Source organism: Rutidosis leptorrhynchoides, chromosome 5 (genome assembly GCF_046630445.1).
Source record: "Rutidosis leptorrhynchoides isolate AG116_Rl617_1_P2 chromosome 5, CSIRO_AGI_Rlap_v1, whole genome shotgun sequence".
NCBI lineage: Eukaryota > Viridiplantae > Streptophyta > Magnoliopsida > Asterales > Asteraceae > Rutidosis > Rutidosis leptorrhynchoides.
This window is the reverse complement of record NC_092337.1, coordinates 125,243,265-125,260,825: the sequence shown is the minus strand read 5'-3', so window position 1 is coordinate 125,260,825 and position 17,561 is coordinate 125,243,265. Positions and strand designations below refer to the sequence as shown.

General features: G+C 35.4%; 2 pseudogenes; one reads left to right on the top strand and one right to left on the bottom strand.

Annotated features, from left to right (window-relative positions):
- Positions 1–353: 353 nt before the first annotated feature.
- On the bottom strand, positions 354–4,133 carry LOC139848999 (DEAD-box ATP-dependent RNA helicase 53, mitochondrial-like; annotated as a pseudogene).
- A 223-nt stretch (positions 4,134–4,356) lies between these two features.
- Positions 4,357–17,561, top strand: part of LOC139848998 (presequence protease 1, chloroplastic/mitochondrial-like) — an 83,738-nt pseudogene continuing 70,533 nt past the window's right edge.

The following is a 17,561-nucleotide window of genomic DNA, read 5'->3' as shown; positions in this document are numbered from 1 at the left end:
TATTGATCTTGATAGTGTTCGATGCCCTGTTTGTGATGAAGATGTCGAATCGGTTGATCATTCCCTTATCAAGTGTAAGTTTGCTAGCGATGTTTGGTCTCGTGTTCATAAGTGGTGGAATCTCAACTCGTCTTCCGTCTTAAATGTCGATGATATTGAAGGAAAGTTATCTCATTCTTCTTCCGCTCTTGGGAAAAAAATTTGGCAAGCCGTGATTTGGGTTTGCGCTTATTATTTGTGAAAAAATCGTAACTCAAAGGTCTTCCGTAATGACTCGTGGAGTGCTCCGGTTATAGTTAGTGAGATTCAAGTTAAATCCTTTGAATGGATCTCGGGTCGTTTGAAAGATAAAGTTATCGATTGGTCAAATTGGCTTGTAAATCCCCAAGTCTTTTTAGATGTTTAGTCTTGTTTTCGTTTTGCTTCTTCGTGGTTTCTTGTTGTATTCTCGTGTTTTTCTTTTTGGGTCGGTCATTAATTTTTGACCGGGGCCTTGTTCTGTTTTCTTTTTTGTTCTTATATAACTTGCCTTTCTAAAAAATAAAAAATAAAATAAAAAATAAAAAATAAAAAAAATATTAGTACACTTTATGAAAATATATAGCCTACATTGGTATTTTTCGGAGTATATAGCCTACATTGGGACAAAAATGAAAGTATATGGCATATTTATGGCTTTAACCATTTTGTTTTCTAGTCATCAAATTTTTGTGGTCAGAGTGGATATCGGGAGAATAATCATTATACAGAATTTGGGGGCAACGACTGATATATGCAAATTTTGTTGTTTTGTAGTTATTTAATGTTCTTTACAAAGTAATTTATTATTTATTATATCTTACACTTTTGGGTGGTTATATGTTAAAGTATATCTCCTTTTTCATATCTTTGATTTATCCGTATGAGTGATCAATTTCAGTTGAGTACTAAATTAGCAACAATTTAGGTTGTAAAATCATAGTTACACCAAACCAATTGAATGTTGGATAATAAAGCAACTAGTGATGAATTTGAAATTCAAGAGGTGAATGACATGCTTATGTCACTTTTGCTTATTTGTTTAATTCTAAAGTGTCAAATAATTCGATGATTATTTGATATTCTTTCTGACTTCCTATCGAAAAGGGTTTAATTTGATTGAAATTGAACTAAATACCAGTTTTAAGACACATGAACGTACATGTCATTCGACATAGTACTATAGTACTATATATCCTACATAGTATTACATATCATACGACAGTAAATTCTTAAACCTCCTTCAATTAGTTGGGATTAATTAATTGAAGAAGAACAAGAACGTACCTGTCAAGACTGGTTTATATGAATCAGCATCATCAGTCTCACTCTTAGTCTCAGCTATTTGTTTATACTGCTGCATGTTTTCTGCTACAATCAATCAATCAATATTAATCAATATGTTAATAATAGAAAAGTATAACAAATAATAATAATAATGAAATTATATATATATATATATATATATATATATATATATATATATATATATATATATATATATATATATATATATATATATATATATATATATATATATATACCAAGAGTATCATATGGAGATTTTTCATCGGTCCAATTAGCAGCCGTAGCTAACATCCTCTGATGATTCGTATAAAACATATTGTTAGGATCCTTGTGTTGATATCTAGGGATATAAAAATAATAATTATTGATGTTGTAGGCAGCACGGCAGTAAATGTGTCGAGTCACTGGTGAGCTACTCGGGTTTGATTCGTTAAAAGCTCGATCCGAGCCGATCGTTAACGGGCTCGAGCCCGAGCTTGAACTTAATTTAAAGCTCGTTTATCGTTTAGTAAACGAGATATTCTTTAAAGCTCGTTTATCGTTTAGTAAACGAGCTTGAATATCTCAAGCTCGTGAGCCAAAACGAACTTTTCATATATATACACTAAATAGTTATATCAATAATATACTCCGTAATAATATACTCCGGAAAGTTCCAAAGGAACCCAGGTTCAATCTCCACCTGCTACACTTTGGGGGCCTGCCTTAAAAAAAATTACTCAGTAATAGCTGAAAAGATAATAGTAATAGTAAATCTTATTATAAGATTATGTATTATTTTTTTTTTGAAATAAAACAAAATTAAAAAATATGAAGAAAAATAAGATTATGTAAAAAAAAAAAAATAATAATAATAACGACAATATCGGCATCACCCAAGAGGACTTAACCACCTTCGCGATCATACGCCACCCACACACACACGTTAGGAGGAATTGCTGGCAGTACCAATTAGATCCCGACCCTGGAATCGAACTTGCGCCTACTCGTTGAGGACAAACAGGGCAAGCTTGTAAAATATTAAACGAGTCGAGGTCGAGCTTAAAATATTATACTCGAACCCAGCCGACCTCGAGCTGTATGAAACTTACCGACCCGACCTCGAGCCCTATAAAATTTAAACGAGCCGAGCTCGAGCATGGCCGAGCTTAGCTTGTCCTGGCTCGTTTACACCTTAGGAAACGATCTTCTAAGAATAAATAACAAGCAAGTTGTATACAAGTGTTTAACTACTATCAGTCAATCAATATTTATGGTCTGAATCGCCCACCTATGATAAAAGAAAAAAGGAATTCACATTGGTAGTTACTAGTTAGTTACTCATAACAGCCAACCAAACACAAGTAATAAAGTTAGAGACTTAGGAAGCTAGATATAATAATGTGAAAATGTGTTTAAGAGCATACATACTTACAAGATCAATAGTTAGAGGTGTGTTTAAGTACTTTTGGGTAAGTTTGACAATCCAACTTGGCATAGTAGGTGAAAAAAATCATAGTTTGACGCTGTTTTGGGAGATATTCTAATAAGATTGTTTCAACATCATCAGCAAAAGCCCCAGCTCTAAGCATCTGATCTGCTTCATCCAGAACAGCAAACTTAACTTTTGACAAATTCAAAGCACCTGTTTTTAGGAGATTAAGAACACATACTGGAGTGCATACAATCACATCAACACCACGATCAAGAGTACGTATCAGACGCTGAGTTGATCTACCACCATAACCACAAAGAGTAACCAAATTTGGGGCACATTCATATAACTCCTTTTCAGATTGAAGAGCAAGTTCCTTAGTAGGCACCATAACAATGGCCAATGGATTCCCATCTTTCCTGTCATATTTTCACCAAACATCCAAACGATTTCAATAACAGTAGCAAACGTACTATTAAGAAAAAAAAAAACAAAATAATAATAAAAAATAAAAAATCCGGGTCCCACACCCATGCTTCTCGTTGTATTGAATGATCTTATTGAGAATAGGAATTCCAAAAGCAAGAGTCTTTCCAGTTCCTGTCATAGCAAGACCAATGATATCACGCCCCTGCATCACTGGCTCTAGCAAAGCTCTCTTATTAATTAAGAGTATATTATTATTAGTTTCATTGTGGTTTATTATTTTATTATATAACACAAAAGCTAAGTTAATAAACAGTTTGGGCAAACATACTCAGATGTCACAACTACTCATCTGTTGCATATACAATACACATAAAGCAGGTTTAAAAAACCCGTTTATATACAACATTCCTTAACTAGCCCTCACTTTAATTTCAGATATATACATACAATATATAATATATTATATAAGTTATATAAATATAAATATAATATATACATACTTACAATAAATAAAAATACATAACAAAACCATATATAATAACATTTAAACTGCTACCTGAAAGGGAAACAACTTGGTGATCCCCTTTTTAGCCAGAGCATAAACAATATCTTGAGAAATCCCAAGATTTGAAATTTCAAGACCATCGTCGGAAGACGGCGTCGTATCGCTGTCTTACGAAGGATCTGCGGTAACAGAAAATCCGGCAGCCTGTGTGAAGGCCCTAATATTCACCAATTGAGAACCATGAAGGCTTGTTGAAAATCCAAACTTGGGAAGAAAACTTTGAGACTGATTAACAAATTGACAGTGGTGGTACGTAGGTGATGGTGTTGTTACTGCTGCTGATGATGATGATGATGATGATGGAATTAAAAGGTGTTTAGATGAACTGGTGGTGACGGAAGAGAGAGTAGTAGTCAGCTTTTTGGATGATGATGATCTGAGGGATATGAGAGTATTCATTTTTTGTAGAAATTGATTTCAGATTTTGTGTTTGATTTTGGGTGCTGCCAAACACTGTAAAACCTAATTTTGGATACATGGGCCGTTAAAATGTGAACTGCCGGATAATTTGTTTTTGTGTCACGGGCCCACTCAACCTAATGAGTAGCAAAGCCTCTGATGATGCCCTCTGCATTCTGCAACCTAACATCTCTCACCGTTCTTCTCAAAACCTCCATTAACAATGGTGAGAGCTTTTCTTCTTCGCTCTGGTATCCCTAACTTCCACCGCCGTTCTCCTCTCCGCCACCACCTCCGCCGCCACATCTCCAACGCCGTTCCGTCGCACATCCAATTAAGCTCTTGTTTCTCTCATATATCTCTCAAATCCATCGCAACATCTCCACAATTCTCTACTGGTACGCACGCCACTAGTAATATGTTACTATTTATTATTTATTATTTACTAAGTATTATTTATTCATGTTTATTATTTGTTAAACTTTATCATCACTGAATTATAAACACACATGTATATATTATATATGTTATCACCATTTTAATTGTTATTAGATCATTCCTAACCGTGGCGATGATATCACGGGCAGTTTGGCCAAAAAGTGAAATTCAACTGTGATTTGGCAATGTCAGTTTCTCTGACATTTGTGTCAGTTTCTTGTGTTAAATATTGGTAGGGTGATGTGGTAAAATCTGATTGGAAATGAGGTGGAATAAATAAATAAATTAAAATTGGAAATTTTGTGATTGGACCATGCATAACTCACTTATATAAACAAATCCGTCACAAAACTAAGACTCCTATAATGTCAAAACTGACACTCCATTAGAAGTGTCAGTTGGTGTTAGTTTGGGCCACATGTGCTGACACCTTATCTGATTAAAAAAACTCACGCCCCATTAGGAGTGATCTTAGATTGTTTTGACTTTGAAAGTCAAAAGAAGTTCTACTGTGTTCAAAGCAAGAACTGTATGGGAGCTAAAATGGGAAAATATGAGATTTCATTGTGTGTAACTAGTGTTGTATCATCCTAATTGTAGCATGTCATGAAAAATGGGGTGGCTTATATTAGGATTATTTGCATGTGGTTGATGGTTAAATATTATGTTGATGTCTAATTTTATTGTTTGGCTTCAAGACTTGTGTTTACATTCTGTTTTTTTTGGGCAGGCTATGCCTGCGCCTATTGTTTGTAAAATTGTTCATCTGATTATTATATGGTGTGATTTGTTTGCCTAAGAAAAGATTTTTTCGTATTGAAATTAATTATGTTTAATTATTAGGAAATGAAGTGTTAGAAACTCCTGCCGTGCTAGAAGCTTTGAGAAATGTTCCAAGTCTATCTCTTAATGACATTCCTAAGAAACTTATTCAAATCCCTATTGAGGTAGCATCAACTTGAAATCTATTTTCTGCTTGAGCACTTGGAATCGTTTTTTGGCTCGATGATCTTTAGGAAGCTAAAATTTTTTTTTACATTTTTAGGTTGGAGATATCAATGGAGTGAAAGTATTGAAGCATGAGATTTTCACAAGATGTGTCCTTTACTGTGAATTAGCATTTGATATGAGTTCTCTGAAGCAAGAACTTCTTCCACTGGTTCCACTCTTTTGGTAAGATAACACTACTTACACTAATTGTATTGGAAAAAGTTAAAACACAACAAAATTTTTGGAATATCATTATCGCACTATAATATTTGTTTCTTATTCAATTTTACTTCTTATGTTTACCTATCTTTTGCATATATATATATATATATATATATATATATATATATATATATATATATATATATATATATATATATATATATATATATATATATATATATATATATATGGGCAGGATCAATGAGGAAGTAACCAATCGGTGGGAAGCGGGGGAAGCAAAATTTATTTTTTTTTTCGTTTTTTTGGAATTTTTTTTCCGGCATCAAGATCACACAAAAATATGAACATTTAGAAGAGACACTTCGTGATGAATGTTATTATTTAGGCGGGAAAACGATCGACAAAAATAACATTCAAGATAATATTGTTCGTGAAGAATATGAACGTTTTTTTTTCATGTTTTGTGAAGTAAAATTTATCCCCTTTTTAGAGTTTAGGGTTTAGGGTTTAGGGTTTAGTCCAAACCCTAAACCCTAAACTCTAAACCCTTCGTGTTAAAAACTCAATCTAAATCCTAAATCTAAACCCTAAATCTAAACCCTAAACCCTAAATTTCTAAACCCTAATATCTAAACCCTATAAACTCTAATATCTAAACCCCAATAGCTAAAACCTCAAAATATGCTCGAAAAACACGATAATTGTTATATATTACTTCTTCGAGCGTTTTTTCGCCAAAATAAAAACATTTATCACAAAGTGTGTCTACTAAATGTTCATATTTTCATCTCATCTATAATGTTCGTGAACAAAGTTTTTTCAAAAAACGAAAGAAAAAAAAAGTTTTTGCTTCCCCCCGCTTCCCCCCGAATGGTTACTTCCTTCTTGATCCTACCACTATATATATATATATATATATATATATATATATATATATATATATATATATATATATATATTAATCTGATATTATGTTATTTCTTTAGGTTGAGTGACTTTCAAGACTTTGCAAATGCAATTGATGCTATCAAGGATAAAGGTGTTGTGGTGGCAATGACATCACCTGATGATGTCGATGATGCAAACAAGGAACGGCCCAACTTCTTTCAAGTGAAAAAAGTGTTGGAGATATGAAGAACTTTAAACAATTAGAGGGAAGATTCCAAGAAACTCACACGAAGCTTCCACGAAGTTGTTAGGAAACTCACATGTAGCTTCTACGAAGTTGTTAGGAAACTCACATGTAGCTTCTACGAAGTTGTGAGGAAATTCACATGTAGCTTCCACGAAGCTGTCAGGAAACACATGTAGTCTCCATGAAGCTGTCAGGAAACTCACATGAAGCTTCAAGGAATTGTTTTTAGCTTACTCCTTAAACCATTCTATAAATAGACCTTCTTGTAACTCATTGTAAACACACCACAAATATTCAGTAAATACATTCTCTAGTTGGTCCGTGGACTAAAGCAATCACAACGATTGCATATAACCACGTTATCTCTTGTGTCGATTTACATTTCTTGCATTAATAATCTTTCGTTCATTAAGTGGGTTAGTAATCATGTAGAATTACTATCGGTGAGTGATCTTGTTGAATCACTTGCGTTGTTTTGGGTCCTAATATCCTTACAACTGGTATCAGAGCACAAGGTTTAGTTAAAGGAACGATGGCGGAAGACGGAAAGTTTAGAATCGACCGATTCGATGGGAGAGACTTTGGCTTTTGGAAGATGCAAATTGAAGATTACTTGTATCAAAAGAAGCTACACCAAACCTTGTTAGAGACCAAGCCTGAAATCATGAACGATGCCGATTGGATGCTTTTGGATCGTCAAGCTTTGGGCGATATTCGTCTTTCACTTGCTAAGAACGTTGCATACAACGTTGTGAATGAGAAGACGATGTTTGCTTGCTTGAAAGCACTCTCTAACATGTATGAGAAACCTACCGCTTCTAATAAGGTATTTCTCATGCGTCAATTGTTCAATACAAAGATGAAGGAAGGTACGAGTGCAACGGATCATATCAATGAATTTAATATTATCGTTTCAAGGCTTGAATCGGTAGAAATTAAGTTTGATGATGAACTAAAAGCACTAATCTTGCTTTCATCATTACCGGAAAGTTGGTCGGGTACGGTTACCGCGGTTAGTAGCTCTAAGGGAACTACTAAGCTAGCGTTTGAAGCAATAAGGGATTTGATTCTTGGTGAAGATACTCGTAGGAGAAACTCGGGGGAATCAACATCCGGTTCTTTGTTAAGTACCGACAACCGTGGTAGGAAATTTGATCGCGGTGAGAAGAAGGGTAGAAAGAAGACTAAAAAGACGTATCCATCGAAAGATAGAAGTGAAGCTGTTTGTTGGGGTTGCAATCAAAAAGGACACTTTCAAAGGAATTGTAAAAATGGTCCGGCGAAAGGTGTGAACTTGACCGAGGAAGAAAGTGATGATGCACTTTTATGTAGTGTTGAAAATTCTATGGAGTCTTGGATTTTGGATTCGGGAGCTTCGTTTCATGCTACTCATGTCAAAAGCATGATGAAGAATTTTCGTTCATATCAAGGCAATGTGAGATTAGCGGACGACAAATAACTCAATATAGAGGGTATTGGAGATGTTGTATTGAAGACTACTCTTGGCTCTAATTGGACCTTGAAAAACGTAAGGTACATTCCTAAATTAAAAAGGAAACTTATTTCGGTTGGTCAATTAGATGATGAAGGTAACGCGGTTACTTTTGAAAACCGCCAATGGAAGGTGGTTAAAGGTAGTTGTGTAGTGGCTCGTGGACATAAAAGGGGAACTCTTTATATGGTTGAAGTGTTTGATGAAGACACGGTAGTTGCTACAGTTAATGTTGAGTCCGAATCAACTCTATGGAACCGAAGACTCGGGCATATGAGTGAGAAGGGTAAGAAGATGCTTGTTTCGAGTGGGAGAATTCTGGATTTGAAAAAGGTAGAACTTGAGTTTTGCGAACCATGTGTATATGGGAAGCAAAAGAAGGTGACTTTTGGGAAATCAGGGAATGCACCTAAGTTAGAGAAATTGGAGCTCGTTCATACGCATGTGTTTGGTCCAACCAATGTAGAATCACATGGAGGTTCTCGCTATTATGTCACCTTCATTGACGACTCCACTCGAAAGGTATGGGTTTATTTTCTTAAAGCTAAATCTGATGTATTTAATACATTTGTGAAGTGGAAAGCTATGGTAGAAAATGAGACTAATTTGAAAGTCAAGTGCTTGAAGTCGGATAATGGAGGAGTCTTGAGTTTAAAGACCATTGTGCAAAGCTCGGTATTAGAATGTTGAAAACGGTACCGGAGATACCGCAACACAATGGGGTCGCCGAACGTATGAATCGTACGTTAAATGAAAGGGCTAAGAGTATGAGACTACATGCCGGTTTGCCTAAGATCTTTTGGGCAGATGCGGTTAATACGGCGGCTTATTTGATAAACAGGGGACCCTCAAAACCGTTGGGTTTCCGAATTCCCGAGGAAGAATGGCAAGGTAAGAAGGTGAGTTATAATCACCTTAGGATCTTTGGGTGTAATGCTTATGTGAAGACCAAAGATGCGGATAGAGACAAGCTTGAAGCTAAGTCAAAGAAGTGTACTTTCATAGGTTACGGGTCGGATGAAATGGGTTATCGTTGTTGGGATAACGAGGCTAGAAAAGTGATTCGTTCTCGTGATGTTACCTTTGAGGAAGATTCGGTTTATGGCAAACCGGAAACGAAGAGTCCTAAACCGGGTCATGTTGTAGCGACCCCGACAAATCGTCAAGTGACGGCGTCGGCTACGTGGGTCCCATTACCTGATTATAAGTCTTTAAGATAACGTTTGACCAAAATATGTCGCCTTCATTTCAAAATAAAGATTTATTCAAAGTTTACAAGAATTGTTCAACCAAAAGTTAAGTTACAAGGTTATAAGTACAAATGAAATCTAGGCGACACGGTTTAAAGTAAAGTCAAAAGACGCTCCCTGAAAAGCATGTATACTCGACATCCAATGCAAGTATCAAATAATGAGCGGAAGCATGTATCACATATCGTGCAAGACCTGAGAAAAACATAGAAATCTGTCAACGAAAACGTTGGTGAAATCATAGGTTTAGCAAGTAAATTGTATTGAACCACAAGGTTCTTTAAGAATTGTTCAACCAGAATCGTTCACATTCCAAAATAGTATTTGTATCACGAGCACCCAATTATCAAGGCTTAACCGAATCTTCCCTCTGAATTTTGAATTTAGTGTTAGAACTTACACTATACATTGTTGAAGTTATATTTCATTCACTAACGGTAGCGAACCGTCTGAATGAGGGTTTGTTAAACCCGTATGGCCACACAACATAATTACACGCTTACACTTACACCCTGCAAGTGGAACTAATGATAATTGGATTGAGGACTTTTGTTCAAACTCGTATGCATCCTTGTATTCGTATTTGTTCACAATGTAAAAGCATGAAAAGTAAAATAAGTGTGAAATGTATGTGTTTCTCAGCCCACGATGTAAAGAATAAAAGTGATTGAAAAAGTGGGACTATGATCTCACCTTGAATGCACGAGTAGTAAAGTACTTCAACAAGTAAATGTGTGCAAGAACAATGCTAGTCTTGACCTAAACAAATAGGTTGTATCAATAACGGTAAACACGATAGGTCAAAGATGTTCAATTAGTCCTATGGCTCGTTAAGACTCGATCCTAATAACATGTGAATCAAATTGTCATGTTTCATGCAAGGTACAAGTATAAAAACATGTTAGAACGATCGTATAATTGTTTGGTTAAGTTTGACTAAAAGTCAAACTTGGTCAAAGTCAAAGTCAACGGGGTCGGATCGGGTGTCCGACAATTTTCTCATGATGAGAAATCATTTATGAGCAGAATGGCCAAGTTTCATGTTAATCGGAGTTACGGTTAAGCGGGAAACATTTTGTGAAAGGAAAAATAAAAACTAAAATGAGCTGGGCATATGCGCGGCGCGCAAAGGGTTGCGCGGCGCGCACCCAAGTGTAAATCCTGGTCAGAACTTAACCACGAAGGCAAACATCTGGGATTTCTAATTTTGCGCGGCGCGCGGGTATATGCGCGGCGCGCAATACCTGGGAAACATGCAGTTTGCAGAAAAAGACCAAGTCACGAACCAAAACTCAAATTAACCTATTTTATGAACCGAAAACATCCAAAATGCATACTATATATCGTCGGAAAGGTAATTTGACAAGGAAAACAACTAAACACGTTTCATCAAACAAAAACATCAATTTCAATAACCGATTTCCCGTCAAGTGATCATTAAGAATCCATTTTCAAAGTTTCAAGTTCATCAAATGCATTTTAAGTTTCGGGAATCCAATTCACACATGTGATATGCCGTTTCGAAGGTAATTAAGCATACATTACAACTAATCACTAACAATTAACATTCCATGGCATTCAAGCATCAAAAGTTCATGTCAAGAACTATCAAACCCTAGTCAAACATCACAAAATCAATATTCATGTTTTTGAAGTTTTCTTAATCAACCTACGCATCAAAACGAAGCTAGTGATACTAGTAACACAATTAAAACATGCACTTTAACAATCTAACAACATTAACTCATCCAAAAATCAAGGATTAAGCACACCCATTTCAAGTTCATGCTAGTTACTCCAAAAACAACAAATCGAGCAAACCAAACATATATTCATGTTAGACTCGAGCCATAGACACTAACTAACACCATTTCAAATCAAAAACACGAATTTAGAGAAATCTAGAGTTTTAGAAATGTTACCCAAACGAGATGAAGTTGGTATCAAATTGTAGAGGATGAAGAGAGGATTCCAAATATGTAATCGGATTTGTTGTGAGCTTCCAAGATTGAATTTAGATGATGAATGAATGGAATGGGTTTGTGTGTGTGTTCTTGAGATGGAGAGAAAAGGGATGAGGGAGATGATGGAATGGATGAAATGGGTTGACTAGTTGACCTAGTCAACTAGTTTGCCCATTTGGCAACTCCGGTCCCTCGAGTTTCAAAGCGGGTGCGGGATTTAACCGATCGAATATTTTTAAAACGCAAGTTAACGAGAGATGTTATAATTAAATGACGGAATTATTATGAACGTTAGTCAACGGAAACTACGAATTTAAATAACGAAAGGTATTATTTAAAAGAAAAAGACGGTGTTAAAAATAAATTTAACGGAAAAACGCGGGATGTTACACATGTTACTTTTGACGATGTTTCTATTGATGATCTTGCAGGTTCTAGTGGGAGTACGGGTAACAATGAATTGCCAATTAACGGTGAGGCGTCAGAAAATGCTAATGATGGAAATGATTCGGAAAGCGGTGATGATTCTGAACATAGTGCGAGTTCTAGTGATGAGGAGGACACAAATGAAACCGGTCCAACCATTTCGGTTGCTCCTACACTAAGACGCTCGACTAGAGTGCCCAAACCTAATCCTAGGTATTCTCCATCAGCAAACTACTTGCTCTATACCGATAATGGTGAACCCGAAAGTTACTTTGAGGCAAGGAAGACAAAAGAATCCATACAATGGGAGCTTGCCATGAAAAAAGAGATGGGGTCACTTGAGAAGAATAAAACTTGGTCACTAGTGAAGTTACCTCACGATAAAAGGGTGTTGCAAAGTAAATGGGTGTATCGAATCAAGAATGAGTTGGATGGCAAGAAAAGGTACAAGGCTCGTTTGGTAGTCAAAGGCTTTCAACAAAAGAAAGCGGTTGACTACAAAGAGATATTTTCACCAGTAGTTAAAATGACTACTATCCGTTTGGTACTTTCTATGGTTGCATCCGAAGACTTACATCTAGAGCAACTAGATGTGAAGACCGCATTCTTGCATGGTGATCTTGTTGAAGAGATCTACATGAGGCAACCCGAGGGCTTTGAGGTAAAGGGTAAAGAGAAGTGGGTTTGTAAGCTAAAGAAAAGTTTGTATGGATTGAAGCAAGCACCTCAGCAATGGTACTTGAAGTTTGATGATTTTATGAAAAAGATTGGTTTCTTAAGATGTGAAGTGGATCACTGTTGCTACTTGAAGAAACTTAAGTCTTCTTATATAATCTTATTGTTTTATGTTGATGACATGTTACTTGCAGGTTCCAACATGTCTGAAATTAACAAGTTAAAGGGATTACTTTCCCGTGAATTCGAGATGAAAGATCTTGGTGGTGCTAGGCAAATACTTGGCATGAGTATTGTGCATGATCGTGTGAAAGGTACTCTATACTTGTCTCAATCCAAATATATTGAGAAACTAGTAGAGAGGTTTAATATGGAGAATTCAAAAGCTCGTTCTATGCCTTTGGGTAGAACGATTAAGTTATCGAAAAGTCAATCACCAAAGATGGTAAAAGACAAAACGAATATGGAAAAGGTTCCATATGCATCGGCCGTGGGTAGTATTATGTATGCCATGGTTTGTACAAGACCCGATATTGCTCAAGCAGTGGGAGTTGTAAGTCGTTATATGTCTAATCCGGGGAAAGAGCATTGGGAAGCGGTTAAATGGTTGCTTCATTATTTGAAAGGAACTTCTAATATGGGATTGTGTTTCTCCAAAAACAATCTCATACTTAGGGGTTATGTGGATGCTGATTTGGGTGGATGTGACGATTCAGGAAAAAGCACTACGGGTTATGTTTTCACAATAGGAAAGACGGCGGTTAGTTGGATGTCTCGACTACAAAAGAGTGTTGCTTTATCAACCACCGAAGCCGAATATATGGCTATTGCAGAAGCTTCTAAAGAGCTTGTTTGGTTGAAAAACTTCTTAGGTGAGTTGGGTAAAAGACAAGACTATTGCGTCTTGAATTGTGATAATCAAAATGCGGTTCATCTTGGGAAGAATCCGGTGTTTCATAGTTGTACGAAACACATCAAGATAAGGTATCATTTTATTCGACAACATATAAATGATGGTACTTTATTATTGGAGAAAATCCTTGGTACGAAGAATCCTGCTGATATGTTTACTAAGGTTGTTACGAAAGAGAAATTGAGGTTTTGCATTACCTCAATTGGTCTTCTAATGAATTGATGAGAGAAGACCCCAACTAGAGAATTAGAGAGTTAATATTCTAACAAGTAGTGTTGAAGACCTTGTATCGAAAGTCTGCTCATCCGAAGTATGTGTTGAGTGTGCGTGTCCCAAATGGAGTTTGGCGGTATAATGGTGGTTTAACGTTCTTGGTTAGATCGTTGATATTATGGGTTGACGAAGGTTGGGTTTGTTCAAAGTCTCCAAGTGGGAGATTGTTGGAGATATGGAGAACTTTAAACAATTAGAGGGAAGATTCCAGGAAACTCACACGAAGCTTCCACGAAGTTGTTAGGAAACTCACATGTAGCTTCTACGAAGTTGTTAGGAAACTCACATTTAGCTTCTACGAAGTTGTGAGGAAATTCACATGTAGCTTCCACGAAGCTGTCAGGAAACTCACATGAAGCCTCCATGAAGCTGTCAGGAAACTCACATGAAGCTTCAAGAAATTGTTTTTAGCTTACTCCTTAAACCATTCTATAAATAGACCTTCTTGTAACTCATTGATGTGGTAGCGGAGTGTATATAAAATAGCTTTATATTTTTAGCAGGAAATACTATTAAATACGATACAATTTTACACAAGATATTTATTTATTTAGAGAATGGATATACTTAAACCTTGCTACAACACTTATAGGCAGTGTACCTAATCGTATAGTAGTGTAGTTTTTAGTAAGTCCGGTTCGTTCCACAGGGAAAATCTTTAAACAAAGCTTAACGCTATATTAGTTTACTTTTGTAAAAATACAAATATATATATAAGTAATATTATTATTATAAAGGGGAGTTTTTACCGTTTAATGACCGGTTTGTCGATTTTAAAACTTTAGTCGCAGTTAAAACCAAATGTAAAATATTAAAAATAAATACAAGACTTAAATTAAAGCGTAAAGTAAATAACGATAATGAAATTGCGAATAATAAAAGTGCGATAAAATAAACTTGCGATAATTAAAAAGTACGATAATTAAAAGTGCAATTAAATACAATGACAATAAAAATGCGATAATTAGAAGTGCAATTAAATATAAAATAAAGGAAATTAAATATGAAATAAAAGAATTATGCTTATTTAAACTTCTGTAACCATGATGTTTGACGTGTTGATTTTAGTTTTATGCCCATGGGTTAATTGTCCTTTGTCCTGGATTATTTAATATGTCCGTCTGGTTTTTGTCCATAACAGTCCATCAGTCATAAATATAAAGTGCGAGTGTCCTCGTCAAATTATCCTTATACCCGAAGTTAAATATTCCAACTAATTGGGGACTTAAACTGTAACAAGATTTTAATACTTTGTTTAATAATTACACCAGGATGTCGACTGAGTGTAACCCAAGGTTTTAATATTTTGTTATCAATTATACCAAGTGTCCTTGTACATAATTTCACCCCTGTTTTAATTATTCTAGTGGCTATTAATCCATTCCCGTGTCCGGTTAAATGAACGATTATTCGTACATATAAATACCCCGCCCATCGTGTCCGATCGAGTGTATATGGTAATTTATAGGGACGCCCAATTGTAAATATTTATATTAACATTAACAAACTATCATTTAGTTAAACAAATATAAAGCCCATTAATAGCCCATAGTCTAATTTCCACAAGTGTCGTTCTTTTGTCCAAACCCCAATTATGGTACAAAGCCCAATTACCCAATTTTAGTAATTAGCCCAACATCATGATTACTTCGGATTAAATAAGCATAATAATAACTTAGCTATGAGACATTAATATAAAAAGGTTGAACATAACTTACAATGATTAAAAAATAGCGTAGCGTTACACGGACAGAATTTCGACTTACACCCTTACAACATTTGCTAACATACCTTTATTATTAGGATTAAAATTAAAATTAAAATTAAAATTAAAATTAAAATTAAAATATAAATATTTACGTATAGATATAGAGAGGATGGATATATGAGTTGGTTTTTGCGATCAGAATTCGTTTGCTTTTATAGGGAATTTTAGAATTTGGGGCTCCGCGACTCGCGGCCCTTTTTGCCTTCAAACTCCGCGAGTCGCGGAGTTTGTAAATACAGCTCACTCCATTTTATCTCTTTGTTTACCGACGGTTTATAAATATTAATATAATATATATATAATTTTTAAGAATTATTTATATATTATATTATATTCATGTGCATAGTTGACTTGTAATTTTTAGTCCGTTGCGTCGAGCGTTGAGAGTTGACTCTGGTCCCGGTTCCGGATTTTCGAACGTCCTTGCGTACAATTTAATATCTTGTACTTTGTGTTTTGAATCTTGTACTCTTGTAATTTCGAGACGTTTCTTATCAATAATTGGAACCTCTTTGATTGTATTTTGTACTTTAGAGCTTTTTGGTCGTTTGAGTCTTCAATTCGTCGAATCTGTCTTTTGTCTTCACCTTTTATTATTTAAACGAATATCACTTTTAAATAGAACAATTGCAACTAAAAGCTTGTCTTTCTTGAGGAATAATGCTATGAAATATATGTTCGTTTTTAGCATTATCAAATATTCCCACACTTAAGCGTTGCTTGTCCTCAAGCAATATCGTCTTGAAATACTAGAATCACTTCTTTATTCTTCACACTTTGTACATCAGTGATTTCTATACGGCGGTATAAACAATGGTAGTAACGATATGGTTTACAGTCCCACATTACTATAAAAATTTAGATCCATTAAGGAAATTGGATCTTTATGAAAACATTTGATCTTTTGAAAATTAAATCTAGTTTTTACCCTAGATAAGTTTTCCGGAATAACCCTTTACCGGTGTTTGCAAAATATTTTTGTGGGTTTGGTGGGTTTCAGATTTGAAAATTTTAGCTCAAAACTTGCGGTTTTGTGTCACCCACTTGCTAACCTTGTATTTGGAAAGCAACACGTCCAGTTTACTTGTCCCGTATATTACCTTTCGGTAAACTACCGTCCGGTTGTAAAGGAAAGCGTTGAACAAGCAACTGTTAAGGCAATGTCCCCTGACATGCTTTTAATTATGGTCTATAACGTGTCGGACGCAATTACTATCCTTGGTAGGTGCAATAGTAAAGCTCACCCTTATGATTTTTTGGTCTGGCACAAGGTCCTGTCTTTGGCCACTATGCAACCACCATTCTTACGGTTGACACCCGATTTAGTTCAGGTGACCTAATGAATTCCAGGTGAATTCCTAGGTTTTTACGTTCAATGGTAATGAACGCATTGAAAATAGGGTTTTCAGAAAACAAATCGGTTTGTAATTTTGATCAAAATATTTTCTCGTTCAAGCTCGAGTTTAGATATCATTGAATTCCATGAGTTTGTAATTCTCAATCTTTAAGGTCAATCTCAAGGATTGAGTAATATCAGGCTTAAAAGCTGATTTTTAATCTTTTAAGGAGATTATCCTTTCTGGGGATCTGATTCATTAGTCTTATCCAGCTAATTTGCATGGTGCCCCCCATTTTACGAGATAAATCCTTCTCATGGTTAGGATAAATCTGACCACTTGGCGACCCTGTTTAATGCTGAGGTCCGTGGATTTCCTGCTGATTTTAGTGATGACTTTTCTAGATTTTTCGTCAACCTACAGCTGGTCTGGACGACAACTTCTTGACCTAAATCAAGAAGCGCGTGTCTTTTTCGGAAGACTTTACTTCCTTTTAATGATGGAATTGATTCATCGTGTAGATCCATTTTTCTTATAGTAAATCAGGTAAAACTTTTTAGTTTAGTCCAAAGAAAAAGTATTTT